General features: G+C 39.0%; 2 protein-coding genes across 8 annotated transcripts in view; one reads left to right on the forward strand and one right to left on the reverse strand.

Moving 5' to 3' along the window:
• Positions 1-14523, reverse strand: part of LOC109478692 (protein cordon-bleu-like) — a 56008-nt gene that overhangs the window by 32399 nt on the left and 9086 nt on the right. Inside the window, exon 1 of one of the 7 annotated variants that reach the window (XM_019780365.1) lies at positions 331-427. The exons of the other annotated variants lie outside the window; for them this stretch is intronic. The gene's annotated coding sequence lies outside the window, so the exon portion shown is untranslated. Of the gene's footprint in view, positions 1-330; positions 428-14523 lie in introns of those variants that run through there. 7 annotated transcript variants of the gene reach the window in all.
• Positions 320-14523, forward strand: part of LOC109478729 — a 26145-nt gene continuing 11941 nt past the window's right edge. The window contains exon 1 of the mRNA XM_019780445.1: positions 320-408. The gene's annotated coding sequence lies outside the window, so the exon portion shown is untranslated. The remainder of the gene's footprint in view (positions 409-14523) is intronic.

Raw genomic sequence — 14523 nt, forward strand, 5'->3', positions numbered from 1 at the left:
CCCTATCATGATCAGATATCTCCTGATGATAACACCTTAGACAGACACAGAAGACACCTCTCAAAAGACAAGCCTAATTGGTTCTAATGTACACTAAAGACAGTAACAGACAATGACAGACAAACTGTGTAATCTAAATTAAATAGACAGCAATGTTAGACATTACAAACACCAACATTTTTTTACCTGTACATACCTATAGACTGATCACAGACTGATAACAACTCAACCACAGCACAGACAAAGGTGTCAGGCTGTACAGTTGTCTGACAAGATTTTCTACACGTACCAGATGTTTGGAGGAAGAGTCAAGACACCCTGGCAACCTACCTTGTCTATTGCACAATGGCGTCTTCATGAATGTACACCGAACAGTCCTGATGACACCACTGACAGCAATTAACTGAGGTGAGTCTCTGTCACGAACCACACCCCTGCACTGGCTCTAATTTACATACTTTCACACTGTTCTGCACCACCTATAAGGTAGTCCTACCAAAACATTCCAACCGTGGGTGGGACCAGTATTCCTTCTTTACAAAAAATCTTCCCTAATCCTTGTCCTTGACATCAAAGACACGAACCTTTTGAAGAAGCGTCTTTAACAGTAAGATGCAGTTCTACCTGATAATTCAGACAGCTTGCAATAGTTTAGTATCGGGTGATGCAATTTTGACCCACACACCCACACGTATGCAAAATGGTACGTTCCTGTGGCGGCTCTATCCATGTGAAGATTCGCATGAGATAGAACACCAGAGGTCAACGTAGGTCACTGACAAATGACAGAACAAGTGAATTGTTATGAGTTAAATGCCTCTCCCGGGTAGAGGCAATGGTGCTTATAATACTTATCACTCTGTATGGCTGCAGATAAGCGAAATATATTTCAGACAGATACAAAACTATGTAAACATTTTGGGAAGGACCTAGGACAGAGTTAGATGGTTTGTTTGCTGGCTGGCATACCGATATGTCGCGGTATTGTCGGGTTTCCTTGAATAATGGGGTTGAATAGGCAAGACCAGACAATTGCTGAGCTCAATGCTTTGAGCTATCAGTGACTGTAACAGTTCTGGTTCACTTGGTTTGCAGAAAAACAGCCCAGGTAAGACAACACCTGAAAGAGAACTTCCTGTTTTCTTACACCGTGGATGTCAAAGCTGATAGTCTTTTGGCATCGTGTTTTTATACATCATAGTAAAACCCATCATTTAATTGCCCCCCTCAACACTGCAATTCGCAAGATCCAGTCTTATATGTCTAAAATTGTAGCATATTTACAATTTTAGCTACTACATTTTTCTTTCTTCATATTCTGCCTATCTTCTCCCAACCAGGTGCTATCAACCTACTCTGTCTAGACAAACAGACACACAAATGCACAGCTCAGCCACCCAAAAGAAATGACTGCATTTATTGCTCAAGAGTTGTTTAAATACAATGTATGGCAACTACAGCTAAGGGCTGAGCCTATGTATTATATGAAAAAGAGCAGGCTTAGATTGGCAGTTTTTAAATGACACTTCAAGTTACTCATAGCCTTATTTGTGCATACCGTATTTATTCCAATAGCGTACGCACTTTTTTAACTTTTCATGTCGCAAGCAGGTGTTCCAGACCAAGGCCAAAGTCGGGGTGCGTACGTTAAAGGGGGTTCTGTCCCCAAAAAATCGGAAAGAGATCGGAGCCAGCAAGGGAGCCGGCCTCACAATGTGTCCAGAAGTACTTGTTACGCACCACTCCGAAGAATAGTTCATGTTATACTTCAAATAAGAGGTTAAAAATGTCCCTGTTCAAATAAAGACATATTTTATACCTTGAGTAAGTAAGTGTGATATGAGAAAATAAAATACGATGTAGCATGATTTATTTAGAAATATAATTTTTACAAGTATCGTAAGCTGACTCGGTGCACCATCCGCCATGTTACCGGTAAGTTGGCCGCTTTTCCCGATGAATAATACAGCTGAAATGCCAGCACATCCACAAATAATTTGATCAAATACTTAATTGCTGCGATCTAAATTGTTACAGGGTTCTCTTAAGCGGGAGTTGTTTATTGTTTTGATTGGTAAAATGCAGGGTAAAATACGCTAAAATCTAGCGTGGGTATTAAAAAGAAAACCCACGCCGCGGTCCACACTTCCGGGTTAAAGGAGTACTAACCTCCAGAAGGCGGTGCTATATTCCGACAGGCATTAATTTTAGGAAGTGAAAAATGCATATTACTTTACAGTATACAATTAAATGCCCATTTTGTGCGCAAGTCTTCAAACGCATCGAATCCAGGACAAACTCTCCAAATACCCTCAAAACTATCCCAGAATACACCACGCTGCCACATTGGTGTCTATGTTTTAAACAAAAAGTTGCGTTACAGACTTTATTTCAGGGGCGATAAGAAAAATTTGTACCGTTTTGTGTTCTTTGGCATCTTACCAATCATTGCCCTTCTTAAAGTCCTTATCGCCCCTCATTTATGCCGAAAATATTGACGATGAAAAAAGCGGGGTAATCTAGTTATCTTTTCAATAAGTGGCGTAATCTAATTATGTGTACAATTAATACTTACATGCAAATAAGTTGAGAAAATCAAAACACGCAGGATGAAACTGGCGCTCTGCATTAGACATCCTGATATTATAGTATTCAAGCCACAGGTCAAGCAAAGTAAAGCAAGTAATTTCTCAATAATCAGCTTGTTAGTGTGCTTGTCTCCTGCCATTTTCGCCGAAAAATGTTTATGTTGACCTGAAGTGTATGAGTATTGCGTAAGCCAGAGTTCCCGGATGTATCGATTGTGGTTCAGCATGGGGAAAATTGATATTGATATCGCTTGACAAACATGCGTCGCACAAGTCGTACAAGCAAAATTATGTGAAAAGTCGGCTAATTATGTCTTCATTGCAGCATGATGAATCGGAAAATAGCACTTCCTTCTGGAGGTTAGTACTCCTTTAAGTGACGACAAAATCACGTCGAAAACGCTAAAAATCCGCTTAGAAACATATATTTACCCCATAGATTCTTGAAACTATGCATTTCTTCACTAGAATATCGATGTGTGGTTGTGGAAAATAGCATTTTAGCGCCGATATCGAACAAGAAAATTGTTTACACGCGCGTCGGCCAGCTCAAGTCTACCGCCAGCAGCGCCGGCGGCTGACGCAGCAACCAATCAGAGATGCGAAATGCCGACACGTGACGCGGGATTTGCATACAATCTAGGGCGCGCGGTGCACGAAATATTTTTGCGTCAATATTCAGCGCCGTGTTTCAAGAGATTAATACCGGGAAACAATATACAGGTAAATATTTTTTCACTGTAGCGATATGTAATGCAAACCTTTTCCACGGCGCTGTGTGCCTGATGATCTTCCCCGGCATCTACGTTCTGCTGCGATCACTTACCTTTGGATGTTATCCTGCCTGTTCACATACTTACCGGAAGTGAAATTTGGTGGCGCTAACTGTCGTCTTGACGTTGGATTCTACCTAAAATACTGCACAGACACTTTAAAAAAATCCCTTTAAGCAAGCACTAGCATAGGGATACGTCTATAAAGCTTATTGTTTATTTCAATTTCCTTGCGATCCACGGAAAATTCTGAATAAGGGGTGCGTACGTTAATGGGGTTTTTCATTTGAATCTTTCGGCTCCCAGTGCAAGGCCTGCGATCGGCCCCAGATCGGGGGTGCGTACGTTAATAGAGATGCGTACGCTATTGGAATAAATACGGTATACATGTAGGTGCTTTAGGACGAAATCCACTTGACTATACTAAGATGCAATGCTTGCAGTTCTTTCTCCTCCACTCTTACCGTTAATGAAACAGCCCCTACCCGCGGTATGTTTGCTAACCTCCGGAATGTTTTACTGGCTCTAAATTGAGAAGCCCTCCTTCACAGGCTAGGGTTTTGTCTACACAGAGTGACAAGTGGCTTCTCTGGAGAGCCCTTGCTAAGCAGCTAGTTTGCAAGTCAAGAGTCCAGCCTTCTGACCTGCCTTCATTAAGAATGCTTGACAAGTTTCAACCTCTTGAAGACTAGAAGGCTGGGCATACTATATGATTTGGGGAGTTGCAAAAACCTATTTCTAGAGGAAATAAATGCTGATAATTTTGAGACAGAAGATATATATTTAATAGGTCAAGGTAGTTGGACAAAAAGGCAAATACTGTCCCAGTAATTTACATATGCAAGTGACAGGGCCCCTAACCATATTTGATAAACGATAAGAAATTTTGTAAAACTCATTGCAGGTGTTCCCTTTTTTTGTCACCCCATTTCTTAGCTTCCTCATCTCAATAAACCATTCCCCTCATAAGTTGCTATGAAAAGCTTATCTAATGGATACACATACATGTAATGGCGGCCTACAACTTGTACAAGGCACACATTGTGTCTGCATGTACTTATCCCTTAGACCTAAATACATAGTACATGTTGTCCTTTTAAAATGAAATGTCTTTGCCGTAACCAACAACAGAAAACAGTTTGAGACCTTTTCAGCACTCTTACCACACGTTCTTAGCACTCTAGCCCATCAGGTCACATGTGGGCTCAAACAAAAGATGACCAAAAATGTCTGCTGAAAGCACCCTTGAAGATACTTCATTTTCACGTGTACTAACATGGGGGGCTGTGTTTACATCTACTATGGACAATCAACATCCTGAACCTAGATCTGCCAGTCTTCCAACCCACCAGACAACAAATTTAAGGGGCAAGGTCTCCTCCCCTCCCCCCCCCCATACCAAGGGCACAGGTGTCACTGACCCTCTAACACATATGCATGTCTACATCCAATCTAGAATCAGTTAAAAGATTATTTATTATCTATATTTATGGAGATTTACCATGTTTGTGGAAGGATTGACATAATGAGTGACTATCACTTTTTCAAGAATCACACCGGGAAGGACAACTTCTCTTTTTAACTTTAAAAACATGTAACTACCAACAGAGATGAACTTTCATGATAACTTCTCTTTTTGATAGATGTGGTGGGATTTTTATCATGCTTGAGGTGCGACTCTCCTCAAGCACGGGACTGTTGCTAAAATCCTATCTGAAAGGATGTAATATTGTAAAGCGGTAGAAAACTTGTTCTAGCACAGTCGCAAAGACACGGTCAATAGAATGTTCTTCATCAAGAGGCAACCCAAATCTGTCATTTAAGTTGTTCATCATGTTTCACAGTTCTACTTATCCGCACTGAGGACCAAAGAATGTAGTCTTCTTCGGTCTTTATCTCTAGTCACGTTCACTTTTCTATAGCCATTCATGGGCTCAGAGCCCCCACACATGCACAAACGTCAACGAAATGCTTTCATGTGACTGAGTCAAACACCAAGTCAGGGGCAAATCACACTGTAAACTGACTCCACTGGCTAACAGGTGGATACAAAAACCTTGGGACATACCATATATCAAGCTCCCACCTCAATATAGCCATTATACAGGAGAAAACATCTGTACCTGAGTACAGGGGACTAAACAAAGTCTTTCTCACTTACAGCCGATCAGATAAAAGTCTAGATACCTTACTTCTAACAAGAATGGCAGATGTTATGTCCAAAATACATTATTAGGTTACATAGTAAAATGGGGAAACAAGTACAATAACAGTAGACCACGACTTGTTTTGTCTCCAAGAGTGTAACCCTTAATATAGCATGCCAGTTGGTAAAGCAACAACAGGTCTAAAGTATGTTAAGAAGCAAGCCTGCTTCAATCTTAATAAAATATAAGTCCAAACAATCAAATCCAGTCCAGTTCCAGACTTGCTAACACGTGTGTACATGTAGATGTTAGTAACCACACAAATTCTGAACTTGAATTTGAAAAAGGACAGTCATTCCAACTTCAAGCGGAAAAGGAGTCATTGTATTTCCTTTCCTTATTTACACCTAACATTACTTCCTTGTAAGGATAAGCATTACTTAAAGATGTCCATGTAAATGAAGTCAACAGCAAAGGAATTGGGACAAGCTACGTGTTATCTTAAGTCAGCAAGCTTAAGCCTAATCTTAAATCAAACCGCATGCCTAAAAGACAATGATGAAATGACATGTAAACATACCTCCAGCACTAATTGTAAAAGGTTGGTAACTCTGCTCCTAGGGAGGTCAGTGTTTCTAACCTACACTCACCATCACCAAGTATGCCAAACAGTCTGACACCTTTAAGAGCCATTGACACCAATGTTTTCATCATTACTTAAGACCGACCTGTCAATGTTTTGCTAAACATTGCCAAACACCTTTGTGAACTGAACCTATACATAACCTTTCTTTTGTCAAGGCCTTTAAGGTAGATTATGGCTAATATATCTAAAGCCGTACAAACATTTGCATTCCTTTACAACTTACTTAAACTATATGTTACTTGCTATGGCAGGCCATCTTTGAGAGTTGAAATAGACATTCTTCAAGCATAATTAGGTAATATCTAAAATCATGACGACAAAATATTATATTATTTACATTAAAGGATAAATAAAAAGGTAGCCCAACAACCTGTAACTTTTTTCTATCCTGCTAAAATATCAAATAATCTTGACCACCCCAATCACAAAGTGGACTAGTCCAATCTCCTCAAACCTTCTGGCGTGTATTTCAGAATTGGACTAATCCACTTCCCAAAGGGGGCCACTCCAGATTTGTGACACCCCCCACCGGAAGGTGACCCCACTACCCACTGAGTGATATATCTAACCCAGGGAACTAGGACATACCTCTTAATTGCTTTGTATCGAGAAACGTATCATATTACCGTATGCACAGTGGTCGCACTGGCAGTTGTTATAAATCATTTATGCTCATATTGATTTTATCTTACTGAGGTGACAAGCTCAAATATAATATTATATTTGCAATGCCATAGAAATAATATCAGCTACTGATACTAGTATTGATCTTGATAAAACAGAAATTTTCAATCTCAATTTTTTTTATAATAGCAAAGCTCTCAACAAGAGATTCAAAGAGATTACATGTGTGTATGATCAACAAAAATTGCTGTAGGATTCCATTCCTTCTATAAGTTGTCTGAACCATGGCAAAGGAATTTGGGGAAAAATGCTGCTATCATGACAATTATTATACATTTTGTATAATCACAATAATGTACAATGTCATGCACTAATAAAAGCATAACTATAGCTGACCTCAACTCTTCCATATTCTTCTTGATTAACCTGGCATAACTCAATTTAAACAATCTAGCGATCTTTCTAATCTTTCATTAACATTCTAGTATCCTACTTTACCAGACAACCATTAACAATAGCATCGAGGTATACAAGCGAGAACAGTGTTTAGACATGGATACAATCTTTTGAAATCAACTTGTTTCATAACCATAGGATTGAAATACCTATACACATGCTGATCAAGCTATTATCCCGAGATGGCATGTTAGCGATTAAGATAATGTAACAGGACAGGCTGGCAGTAAGTTTTGACTTATTGGTTCAGGATCGGATGACAAAGGCAACACATCTGAACCCCCTGTGGTTGTACTTGTAGTGGCCATTACTTGTTAGGTAGAAGGGCTGCCTATTGTTTCCAGGTACCCCCTGGGTCGCACCGCAATTATGGTGCGACTGAAAAACGGTGCAACGGTCCGAATGCATTCTGACCAAAAGTATGGAATTAACAAATCGTCCTTGTGTTAGTACAGATCGCCTTTCTGCTATACCTGTTCTCTTAGAAAGTTTGGTGCCTAACTGCTAACTTAGCAGCCTGAAAGTAAACTGAGAATAGTATAACTTCACTATAAGACCACACCAATTTAATTTGTTGGTTCACGGATTCACCCGCTTCTATTTTTTTTATTTACAAAAAAAAAAAACATTTCAGCCTCTAAATCAACTCCAAAATGCTTAAATTTTGACCCCAACAGTTGAAGGAAGTCCCTTCTCTTCAGAATTGTTACAGTTTTCAGTCTATCAATGCAGTGGTTTGGTTAAAAGTTTGAAATTCATTGTTTGAATTACGAACCAGCCTGGTATGTTGACTTCATGGCTCCTATCATATCATTCAGTGCAATTATTGGAGGTCTGTTTTTGTTTTTATTTTTTTTTTCGCCCTATCGCTTCACATCTTTTCTGAAAAAGTCAGAGAACCAACAAGTCAAATTAGTATTGCCTAAAGTAGCAAAATACTTGCCTAACTTAGTAAGGCTGGGCTCACGGGCACAAACGCTTCAACAGGACTTGGCCAGGAAAGTTTCAGTGTTTGATTGTTCTTAAGTTAGTAGTTTCCTTCCTGCATCCACAAGCCAAATCACCTAAACAGCCCAAAACTCAATCCCCAATTCAGGACAGGAATAACCATCAGTATGAATGGAAATGACTGTGAGAAGCTTTTAGTTCAACTGTTGAATAGTTTCAGGCAGTAACAGTATGGGGTGACTGTGGCCAAACTGTTAAGCTGTAAAATCATACTATCATTATAGTAAAGGCTGCATTATGACGGTGTCTCTAAAATCTTCATCACTCCATACAAATTATGGATAAATGCATGAAACAAACCTGTTTTCCATGAAAATGTCCTCCCAAAGCAATACAAGCCAGCAATGAACTTGAGTTTCCAAATGTCCTTGGGTCCATGCATTGGCACCATCTGCGTATTTTCAACGCTTGGTTGAAGAATCCAATGACCAAGACCTCCCTTCACCTCCAGCCATTTAGATAGAAAGGTAAATATGAAGAGAAACTCCAGATGCAGACATGGCATTGTAGGAATCAAAGACCCATCTCATGTGGCCAAAGCAGTGCTTTGTACTGGTTCACATGACTTTGAATTTAGGCTAGGGTAAGCAAAAAGCATGATAAACTATTACTAGATAGATCTAGTGTTTCTTTGTAATATCTGTTCAAGGTTGAAAATCTGCAATTTCCCGGGCTTGCAAACAGCAAGGGGTGACAACTTTTAGTCCTATTATATATATGTTAAACATCTTAACAGCTTTGATAAACTAATTTAATACTGGCAGCTCTTTTTCCTTCTGCCCCTTCTTTTATTGATAATTCACTCCTATGGAAAAAAATATTAAACAAGATTAACATGTGTCATATTTCACCAATCATTTTTGTAATTTCCATGCGAGAGGTCTACTAAAATCGCTTGCCATGACCTCTCCCCCCCCCCATTACTCCCCATTTGGTCACTTCCAAAACCCTGTGGTCTCCAACAAAATGTGGACTTGATTAGAAGAGGAATTGGTCAAATACCAGCGAGTAATGGAAAGGGACAAGTGATTGTGAGGCCGAGCCAATTCTAACACCTGCTACACACAACTGCGGAGCAATGTTTTTAGTTCCACTGTTTTTATGTTTTGTTCATATCATGACCTTTGACCTAGAACAGGTGTGTGGCCAGCCTGGCCAACATCTCATATTTCATAACAAAGAACAAAAATGCACAGGCTCAAAATGCTACTAAATAATATCCAAAAATGAACCATTACAAATGCACAGAAAAATTCCCAACTAGTGACATTCCAATACCTTAATTGTTGCAGAACATTTTTTATGTTAATTATTGCTCATATGAAATAATATGACCTATCTTATTTTGGGCCACATTTGACAGAAAACTAAGACTTCACACAAGAGTTGTAAAGTTTGTGCATTGTGAAAACATATTGCAGTGCAATATCTTCCTCGTACATGTATGACTACGTACTGTACTAAAGCATTGTTTCAACTGCAAATTCAAAACAGTTTGGAAACTTCCCTACCCTCCTACCGTGAAATAAAACAATTACTAAAAAACAATTACTAAAGTTTACAATAAAAGTTTACAATGAAACAATTACTAAAGTGGAGAAGAAGAACCCATTGTCTCCTGTGATGACATCCTCGATGTCCCGTTCAAGATTCTAGGTTCAAAGTTTCACGATTTATAGTTTACCCCCCATGCACAAATTGAGACATTGTTCAAACATACTGCCCACAGGTCGTCTGCAGTGCAGCATGCCTGTGATGACCTCTGATAACCCCTGAAGTAAACACCCACATCTCAAACCTCCTTCAAGTCATCTCACCACACCAGCAGTCTTTAAGACACGCCCTCACAGTCTTAGCATCTTGGAGATCGTCCAAGACACACACCTGACAGCACTTAAACTTTAAGACTTGGGCTCACTTCTCAGACATTTGAAGAATTAACGACATTCTTTTATTAATCATTATTCAATATCAAGGATGACCAACCCTTTACCAACTGAATGGTTCAAAGGTTCAGAATGAGTCCACGTTGGATGTGGCCATTATAGAAATGGAATTATGCTTTTTTTTATCCAATTATTCATGGAAACGCAGTTCGTAGCTGACATTTTTTCGCTCGACTCTCATTGTGTCTGGTAGATTCTGTTTAACGTTAAGTAAATCCAAGACTCTCTTAAGATTATTAAAGTAAAAGACATCTTGTTTTGAAGTCTCTCTTCTACTTGATTAAATCTTACACCGAAGGAGAATTTGATTCATACCCGAGTGTTACGTTTTTAAAAGTTCTTATCTGTGTTAAAAATAACTTCTTGTATACACGTCTGCGGGATATGTTAAAAGTTATGTTGGAAATGTGCTGATGATGAGAAGACTACTTAATTAATTCCCCACAGACCGCTGTCAACAACAAATATATCAGCCATTCTCTCCCCTTAAATGGCATGCTTTTAAGTCACCTTAACTGCCAGACATAACCACGGACATGCCAAGGAAAACCTTCTTCACACGAAACATTGCTTTCTGTAAACAATGACTTGCAGCTTAAGTTGTTTGAAAATTTAAGCCTAGTAAATGTATTGGACTGAATAGATGAGTCTCTCACATTTAAATCTTGTAGTAGTCACACTGCCACTTTAGACTGATGCAATGTGTGTATTTACATGTGACAAAATGTATCACAATAATTTCTTTATTTCTTGCAAAATGGAGGGGGAGACAAAACAGGTGATTGCTTTCCTCTGCTAGCTGTCCCCCATATTTCTGGGCGATGATTTCCATATCAAAATGTCAGAATGTCTATTGTAATACACATATTGCAATGTACAATGCAACAAAGGTGCATTCCACAATACTGAAGTTGTTGGACAGAATCCAGCATTCCTGTGTATGGGTGAGGTCCGGATGTAGATGTGAAATTCTGTTAGCAGTTATCTGAGGCAAACATTCAATAATTTGGTCAAACATTGCCAGTGTCTGGGCTATCACGTAACAATTTTGTGTTTGACTAGGGCACACTCTGTTTGCACTTAGCTCCTACGTATGTATTTTATACCAAGCAGTCACTTTTGAAATCAGACAGAAGAAAGAAAGCCGATAAGGGAAATACTGGTAGGTATAGCTGGGAGACCATTTTGACCTTCATGTCAGTCTGTGGTTACACCATTTCCCCCCCTTCCTGTGATTCTACCCTATTTAAACACCTATTGACACACAAGCAAACAGATGAATATGCAAAAAACTAGGTCAGAATGACAGAAAATCTTATAACCATGCATGACACATTTTAGAAATTTCAGCCATTAAATACAGCATAGATGTGCAGCAATGCACAGAATCTCCTTAATAATGGGTTACCCTTACCCAGGCTTCGTTCCTATTCCAGAGCCAGTAATGTGCATAAAAAGGGCAATTATGGGACCCATTAGCTAAAGTACTGGTACAGGAGCACAAGTAATGGATAGAAATGGGTTAATCAGTGGCCTTCCCAGGGGGGAGGGTAAATTGGACAATCTGACAGCTGAAAAATTCATCCAAGGAATATCAGAACAAATTTATGTGTTCCAACATTCCTTAAATGCATTTATTTTGCTATACATGATTATGATAAATCCTTACATTATCATGACTCACCAAATGACCAACAGAATCAGATAAAATTTAAAATACATGGCAACTGTTACATAATCAATCGAGTTATTTTACGTTAACACCAAAGTGCAAGATTTCACTTCTATTAGTGACAAATGATAATCATACAATTTCTTCACTGATTCCTGAGAAAAAGAGACGAAAATTGCAATATAAGACTATAAATAGTATAATATTCCAGAAAAAAAATCATTGTCCAAGGACTAATCAGCACTGTATACAGTATTTTGTAAGTTGCCAAAAAGGTGCCAAAATGCACACCAAAATGGTTGTATTCACCGTACTTTATGGTACTCCTGACACGGGCAGTGATATTGATCATCACACATGCTTGAAAGTCTGCAATAAACCTAAGTGGCCACAGATAACAGTGGTTTTCCATCCATACATTGCCTTCCAGTTGGCAAAGTGCCTTCTATGTAGGCAACAAAGCTTGTCCAACTGTCCTATACAACTTGGCTGTTTATTTTTCAGTTCAAAACTGAAGAAAAGGCACTAACATCCTTAATCTTTAACTCTGATCCTAAGAAAAACATTGGATAAGACTTCAAATACAGCCAAATACATTGTTATGGGTTCACCACACCACGAAGTGGTGGTGAACCCATATTGCTTTTTCTGATGTTTCTTCTTCTTCTCCTCCTTCTCCTGCCATTTTTTAAATGGATTCAGCTTCTTCATTTTAGGGCCCAAGGTCCTGAAATTTGGTATGGAGGTACAGTGGGCAAATACCCCTAGGCGTTTTTAAATTATTGTGATACAGGCTTTTAGAATGGTTTTATTGAGTTTTTTGGCTGTGTTATAGCAAATGTATTACTGTGTTAGTGTGCCCTTGTTTACCACGTTTGGGCATGAGTCATCACAATGGAATGCAGGGCATCAACCAATAGGCATGCAGCTTTCCTCTATACTTCATGCTGATTGGCTGTTGGGATTTAACTTGATTAACACCTGCACAGAGCATTTCCACCTGCACAGAGCATTTCTTGCTGATTGGCTGTTGGGATTTAACTTGATTAACACCTGCACAGAGCATTTCCATACTGACAGTATGTCTGTATTCAAGTGTTTTGGTAGGTATTTCAAGCTTTCCTGCTCCAGCATTGGAGTGCGGGGCATGGACGTTTTTTTTATTTTGAAAATCAACAGTTTGCATTATGACAATTAAAAATCCTAACCAATAAAGTAGGGAATAGCTATCCAACTGTTGTTTTAGTTGTATGTTACTTCATATTATAGTTATATCAATGTAAATCATTGTTTTCCCTTGTGTTTCTCATTCTTTCCCTGCCATGTCGTAAAAATGTGGTGAACCCATCGCTGATTTGCTCCAAAGCAAATATTGGCCTTTCTAGTTCATTATGGGTTCACCACACCACGAAGTGGTGTGGTGAAACCATATTGCTTTTTCTGATGTTTCTTCTCCTTCTTCTCCTCCTCCTGCTCCTGCCATTTTTTAAATGGATTCAGCTTCTTCATTTTAGGGCCTAAGGTCCTGAAATTTGGTATGGAGGTACAGTGGGCAAATACCCCTAGGCGTTTTTTAAATTTTTGTGATACAGGCTTTTAGAATGGTTTTATTTGAGTTTTTTGGCTGTGTTATAGCAAATGTATTACTGTGTTAGTGTGCCTTGTTTACCACGTTTGGGCATGAGTCATCACAATGGAATGCAGGGCATCAACCAATAGGCATGCAGCTTTCCTCTATACTTCTTGCTGATTGGCTGTTGGGATTTAACTTGATTAACACCTGCACAGAGCATTTCCACCTGCACAGAGCATTTCTTGCTGATTGGCTGTTGGGATTTAACTTGATTAACACCTGCACAGAGCATTTCCATACTGACAGTATGTCTGTATTCAAGTGTTTTGGTAGGTATTTCAAGCTTTCCTGCTCCAGCATTGGAATGCGGGGCATGGACGTTTTTTTTTTTTTTTGAAAATCAACAGTTTGCATTATGCAATTAAAAATCCTAACCAATAAAGTAGGGAATAGCTATCCAACTGTTGTTTTAGTTGTATTTTACTTCATATTATAGTTATATCAATGTAAATCATTGTTTTCCCTTGTGTTTCTCATTCTTTCCCTGCCATGTCGTAAAATGTGGTGAACCCATCGCTGTATTTGCTCCAAAGCAAATATTGGCCTTTCTAGTTTAAATGGATTCAGCTTCTTCATTTTAGGGCCTAAGGTCCTGAAATTTGGTATGGAGGTACAGTGGGCAAATACCCCTAGGCGTTTTTTTTTAATTTTTGTGATACAGGCTTTTAGAATGGTTTTATTTGAGTTTTTTGGCTGTATTACTGTGTTAGTGTGCCGTGTTTACCACGTCTGGGCATGAGTCATCACAATGGAATGCAGGGCATCAACCAATAGGCATGCAGCTTTCCTCTATACTTCTTGCTGATTGGCTGTTGGGATTTAACTTGATTAACACCTGCACAGAGCATTTCCACCTGCACAGAGCATTTCTTGCTGATTGGCTGTTGGGATTTAACTTGATTAACACCTGCACAGAGCATTTCCATACTGACAGTATGTCTTTATTCAAGTGTTTTGGTAGGTATTTCAAGCCTTTCTGCTCCAGCATTGGAATGCGGGGCATGGACGTTTTTTATTTTATTTTGAAAAT

The sequence above is a fragment of the Branchiostoma belcheri genome, unplaced genomic scaffold (assembly GCF_001625305.1).
Source record: "Branchiostoma belcheri isolate BF01 breed outbred unplaced genomic scaffold, Haploidv18h27 scaffold45, whole genome shotgun sequence".
NCBI classification, from domain to species: domain Eukaryota; kingdom Metazoa; phylum Chordata; class Leptocardii; order Amphioxiformes; family Branchiostomatidae; genus Branchiostoma; species Branchiostoma belcheri.